The sequence below is a fragment of the Chrysemys picta genome, chromosome 1, assembly GCF_011386835.1.
Source record: "Chrysemys picta bellii isolate R12L10 chromosome 1, ASM1138683v2, whole genome shotgun sequence".
NCBI classification, from domain to species: domain Eukaryota; kingdom Metazoa; phylum Chordata; order Testudines; family Emydidae; genus Chrysemys; species Chrysemys picta.
In genome coordinates, this window is record NC_088791.1 from 435754 (window position 1) to 442235 (window position 6482).

Genomic DNA, 6482 nt, shown 5'->3' on the forward strand with positions numbered 1-6482 from the left:
ATAGAGAAGTCAAACTACACCTATGGTTTTTCAGAGTCTCTGTTTTCCAAAGTACTGTCCCCCATCCTGTAACTGTGACCTATACTCTGGGCTCCCAGCGGTGTCCCCTTCCAGTTAGCTGTAGTGGTTCAGCTGGGCACCGAGTGTGCAATCCACCTGACACCGTGTTACTGACTTGTCCCATCCTTATTTATCACACAGCCCATTTGTGGGTCATCTGCAAACTTTACCACAAAGGATTTTACATTTCCTACACCGCATTAGTAAAGGCTCTGACTAGCATTGGGCTAAGAATAGATGCCTGCGGGATCCCACTAGAAATACCTCCAATGGCTGAGAAGTCCTCACTTACAATCATTTTTTGAGATCTATCAGCCAATTCATAATCTGTTTAATGTAGGCTGCACTGATTTTGTATAGTGCTAAATTTAAGCAGAATATCATGTGATACTAAATCAATATTACATCATTATCCTTTTCAACCAAACTTGTAAGCTCGTAAAAAAACCACTGTCAGATTGGTTTGACAAGACCTATTTTCCATTAACTGATGTTTGCTTGGCACTAACTATGCTGCCATCCTTTAATTCTTTATTGATTACATCCAACGTCAGTCTTTCCATGATTTTACCCTGGATCAATGTCAAGTGGGCTGTTGTTACCAAGGTCATTTCATTTACCGTTTTTAAATATTGACATTTTTCCCCAAGTCTTCTGGGACAGTCCCAGTGTTCCAATAGTTGTTAAGAATCAACAATGGCTCAGCGAGCGCCTCGGCAATTTCTTTTAAAATGCTTGTATGCAAGTCACCAGGAGCACAGACCTAGAAAGGGTTAGTGTAATAGGTCCTTGCCAGGGCTCGACCCTTCCGGCAGGAGGGGAGCCACACCGACTCATTACAGTTAGCTTTAGCACTTGCTGTTTAACAGAGTTAGTTAGAATTGAAGGTATTTCATGTCTACGGTAAGCTGGGAATTTGTCTTAGAGTTTCTTCCCAAATGCAGAAGAGGATTATTTATTGAGCACGTTTGCCTTTTCTGCATCAGGACGGACCAGTTTACTGGGCTGCTCTAATTTCAGCCCTAGACCATGGCTGGCATTTTGTTTGCTCCCAGTTTATTTTTAAAAATCCTTATTGTCCGTGCTAGTTACATTGCTCAGTGCATGGGAGGTGTTTAGATGCTGGTGAGGGGCACAAGCTAAGCACCTAAGCCTGGCGAGATTCTTGTGGGTGGTTCCATATGTTTCATGCTGGGGCATGAAGGAGCCATGTGGAGCATCCCAGCCCAGGGCTTAACCCCATTTATTATTATTTAAAAGGAGGAAATTTCATTGCTCTGAGGTAAAAAGGTCTAACCAGAGAGCAACACTAACACAGCTGGGCAGTGAACCAGGGAGCTGGCCATGTGCCTTCTGGGGCAGGGGAGGGGGCTCAGGGAGGAGGCGCTTACCCCTCACAGTCAGTGTGGCCCCAATGCAGCGCTAGGGCGGGGGCGCTGGGATGCCGGCAGTAGGGTGAGGGTGCAGCAGGGGTGCCCTCCCCTGACAGTGCAGCACTGGGGCCTGCTGTACTACAGGGACCAGGGGAGGGGGCTCAGCTCTGCTTTGGGTTCCTGCAGGGAGGCGACTATGGAAATTTCCCACATCCTGGTTATTTTGCCCCCTTTGCTCACAGGAGTCCTGGGGGGTGGGGGGAAGGCGTTGCACCTTGTGGGTCCAATAACCCCCTGTGAGCACCGAGGGGTGGGGCTGACCCTCCGTCCTCAACCCCTGCCTGGCGGGTCACAGAGCTGTGAGCTAAGCACCTAAGCCTCCCCACCCCCCTTCCCAGCATTTCAGGTCTGATTGGCTTGGGCAGCTCCCCGCTCAGTGGGCTGGTGTCTGAGTATTATTCCTAGGTGCTTAATTCTCCCCCAGAATTGGATGCCTAACCCGGGGCTGTGAGTCCCACCAGGCAGCCCCACACCTACCTGTGAGGCGTTGCACTACCCAGGTGACGGTCCCCTTTGTGGATCCAGCCCCAAGGTTTGGGGCAGTGAAACATGCTACTGCTCAGCCTGGCCAAGAGTGTGGAGTCACTTGTAACAACAGACTCACAGGCCAATAGCCCAGCCCAGCAGAATAGTTCTTGCTGTCTCATGCAGAGCTCCCAAGGGAAATTACGTGTTTGGCAAGTGGGTCCCGTTTCCTGCAGGGGGCGCTGCCTGTGGGGGAGGTAAGGCAGGTCTTGGGTATGCCCAGGCTGCGAGAAGTGTGCCCTGAATTACTCCAACACTTTCCAGCACAGCTGTGTCTCCCGACAACGCTCAGCCTATTACTGACGGATGTATTCATTCCAAGGCTTAGAGGCATTAAAGGTGGATAAACACTTTCACTGTCCAGCATAAAAACAGTGATACAAAGAGGTCTGAGGTTTTTTCTATAGAGACGTTGGTTTACTTGTTTCTTGGCAAATGCCCAAAAGCACTCACTCCAAAGCTGAACGTGTGTTGATCAAACAAGAAATAACAAGAAATTAAAACAAGCCTTTGAATTGAAATTGAAATTGAGTGATTATGCAAACAATTAAAACCTTTACAGTCTCTCTCCTTTTGGAGGCAAAATATCACTCTCTTATTTTCAAAACACCCTTTCTTTGTTGAAATGGAAGGATTAATTTTACTTTCCATGCTGATGTGTGAAGGCAATTCACTTCTGTTTCTAGCAGCCAGCCACAAGGTGGAGGAGAGAGAGGATAGAAACGGTGAGGGAATTACGACTTTTGTCGATGTCTTTGGAACACTGGCTGGCTGGTCAGACACAAACAGACGCTTTGGCTGGCAGGCCAAACGCGGCTCCTATTGCTTCGACCTGGGTTCACTTTCCAGTCAGCGAGGTCATCTGGTTGGGGTCTTTCTCCCCAGACAGGGCGGACTGGGGTGAATGCACTTCAGTTGGTTTTTAGAATTTGATCAAAAGCTGAGAGAGAGAGAGAAGATAAGAGGAAAGAAACAGTGGGGTAGAAAGCAACACAACAGGGAAGGGCGGCAAACCAGGAATTTACGTTTCTGTGAACTGGGTATCTCCACTGATGGGCGGAGGGCGGATGTCATGATGATTTTCAGCATGCACAATGAAAATACAGCTCCTTAAACCAGAGCAAGGCCAGCAGCCATCCTCCTGGGAGAAAGTCTTTCCGGCTGGTCTGTGCCCTCCAGTTCAGGGTCAGAGCTGAGCTGAGCTAGGATGCAAGATAGGATGAGAGATGAAAATGTTTTTTTCCAATGTCCTTTTTAAAATAAACTCCAAAAGAGGGAAAGTGGCTGCATAGTTCGTCCTCCACCTTATTTTGTCCACCAACTAGGCATAATATCTGTCACACTGATTTCGGTCCATTAACTTCTGGCTTCCACAGGGTCTGTTTATACCAAGCATGATTTCAGCTGTCCTTGAATCATATCGGCAGGTCCTTTTCATTTGGACATTTGTAGGCCCAACTATCCCAACATGCCCTTCCTTGAGCCTTTTAATAGTCCTTTGCTTCGCACCAGCTCTGTGCTGGGCTCTGTCCAACACAGGGGGACAGACTCTGCCCAAGGAGCCGACTGTCCCTCTCTCTCACACACACGCGGCCGCAGGATGCCGTGGGCACCCAAGGGTGGGAAGGATTTCGGGGTTGGGAGTCTCCTCCCGCAATGATAAGAAACGGATTCAGTAACACCATGTTTTTACCATTATTTATGGGAGCCCCCTGTCACTAGGTCCCCGGGCGATGCTCTGGAACTGCTCCCCACGGAGCCAGTCAGGATTCTGGTGAAGTCTCCTCTCCCATGGAGCAGACTGTCTTCAGGGCAAGAAGTTCACACGGCTTCCACCTTCCTGGGTCTGACCTTGAGCATTCAGCATCCCCTGCCCCTCCGTGCACTTCCCACAGCGAGTCCGCCCAGGTGGGGTCCTGGGGAAGCCAGAGGGTCCTGCACCCCCACTTCGCAGTCAGACGTGACTCTTAGCCAGCCAGTAAAACAGAGGTTTATTAGATGACAGGAACACGATCTAAAACAGCGCTTGTATATACAGAGAACAGGACCCCTCAGCCAGGTCCATTTTGGGGGGCAGTGAGCCAGACACCCATGTCTGCACTCACCCCTCGTCCCCAGCCAGCTCCAAACTGACTCCCTCTCCAGCCCCTCCTCCTCTGGGCTTTGTCCCTTTCCCGGGCCAGGAGGTCACCTGATTCCTTTGTTCTCCAACACCTTTAGCTATCACTTTGCAGGGGGGAAGGGCCCTGGCCCTTAGTTGCCAGGAGACAGAGTGTTGACCATTTATGCACACTGGCCCTTTGCTCTGCAACAATTACACCCCCTTATCCCACCACCTAGAGACTTAAGAAATGCATAGGGGAAACTGAGGCACCCCTACAGTATTCAGAGGAAACATTAAGAACAGTCCCACTTCGTCACACCCCCCACCAGGTGCCAGGGACTTTCTGAACACTCCAGTACGGCTTGTCCCTGCCCCAAGGACACAGTCCAAGCACAGACAGACAGAGCCTGTTTAGGGCAGGTTGTGCGTCAGGAGGAGTCATGGGGTAAAGCCATTCCCTCCCTCCCTCCCCGTATACATCCCCATCCATCCAGCTCAGGTACCCGCGGGGCACTGATCCCCGTAGCACAACGCCTAGGCACAGACACACCCAAACCCCACAGGCATCACCCAACAGTAGTGGCCTCTGTTCTCACTTGCCCAGGGTCTGGCTGCCTGTGTGACAATTGAGGGGGGTCCCCAAGGTGTCCGGGGTGAATCGCTAACCCCCGTTACAGCATGAGGGAGTTCTGTCTGTGCCCACCAGGGACGTGCTCCCAAAGCTACCAGGGGCAGAGTTCTCTATGCTGGGCTGTGAGCGCGGCGGCCTGTTTCTGCTCCTGGAATGCTGGTGCCAGCTGCACTAGCAGGGACTGCAGCTCACCCGTTCAGCATACCGCGACATCGTCATAAGGAGAGACCAAAGGCTCGGTTTGGTGGCAACGGTCCTCGGCCAGGGTTATTGTTGACAAAGCATGGTCCTAGCGCCCCGGCTCGGTGGTTACAGGTACACTAACATGTAGGCTCATGCCAGTGGCACTGGGTCAGTCAGGACACCAGGATCCTGTCCCCTAGGCTGGCACAAAGTTGCCCCTCCTAGGACTTCTCCTTTTATACATGGATACAAACAAGGCACGAATCACACTCTAGATGTTGTGAGTTACCACCCTTCTCCGTGTACCTGCTAATTCAAACAAGACACCCTTCCCCATTATCCTGCCATCCCCTCCTTATCTTACAAGGGGTCAGTGCGTTCCTGTGCCAGCTTGTGGGAATTTGTTTATGTAGCTACCTGACAGATGTGTGTTTCTGTACCACCCTCTCCAGTCTGGAACATGCTGACTTGATGTTAGCTAACACAACATAAGAACGGTCATACTGGGTCAGACCAAAGGTCCATGTAGCCCAGTATCCTGTCTACTGACAGTGGCCAATGCCAAGTGGCCCAGAGGGAATGAACAGAACAGGGAATCATCAAGTGATCAATCCCCTATCGCCCATTCCCAGCTTCTGACAAACAGAGGCTAGGGACACCATCCCTGCCCATCCTGGCTAATAGTCATTGATGAAACTATCTTCCATGAATTAATCTAGTTCTTTTATGAACCCTGTTATGGTCTTGGCCTTCACAACATCCTCTGGCAAGGAGTTCCACAGGTTAACTGTACATTGTGTGAAGAAATACTTCCTTTTATTTGTTTTAAACCTGCTGCCTATTAATTTCATTTGCTTGAGCCCTAGTTGTTGTTTACTACTTCTCATAATACAAGACTTCCTTATCTACTTTCTCTACACCAGTCATGATTTTATAGACCTCAATCATATCTCCCCTTCGCCGTCTCTTTTCCAATCTGCAACGCATCAAACGAACTCTAATCAATGACCCAACTGGGCAAGTGCCAGGCTTCAGCTCCCCATGGCACATCTGGCCAGCTCCAAACCGTGTCCGCACCCGACATGGAAGATGTGCATTGTAGTGGTGGCTCAGTTGTCCCTTCCTCTCTGGGTCGGAGGGAGGCCACACCACCTCACTACACGCATACTTACTCCAGAGATGGAATTGAGAGAATCGCCGAACCGCAACTGTGGCGTGGTGCAAACTGTCGGACAAATCATGGATGACTGTCCAATCTATGCTCATCCTGGAGGCATCAGAGCCATTCACATGCTACCCCCTCGGCTCTGGATAGGATAAGAGACCTTACAATCCAACTGTAATCATGCCGTTGCTTTTACTGGTTCACTATCGCCATATGACAGAAGAATCCCACGTAGTGTGTTGCTATTCTGCCCAGGCCAGGCCTGCTCTGGTTCACAGCCTTTATTCACACGGTTAGTTATGCTAGGGATCCAGCAAGGCCTACATGGGCTACTGCAAGCCCCACTCTTTCCCTTTGTGGGCTACAATTTACACACCCACC

At 50.3% G+C, this 6482-nt stretch overlaps 1 long non-coding RNA gene across 1 annotated transcript; it reads right to left on the reverse strand.

Annotated features, from left to right (window-relative positions):
• Nucleotides 1–2351: 2351 nt before the first annotated feature.
• LOC135983450 (uncharacterized) lies at nt 2352–4562 on the reverse strand. Its single transcript, XR_010601123.1, has 2 exons — nt 3044–4562; nt 2352–2958 (listed from the first exon to the last, which is right to left on the reverse strand). It is a non-coding gene; the product is annotated as an uncharacterized LOC135983450 (long non-coding RNA).
• Nucleotides 4563–6482: the final 1920 nt, after the last annotated feature.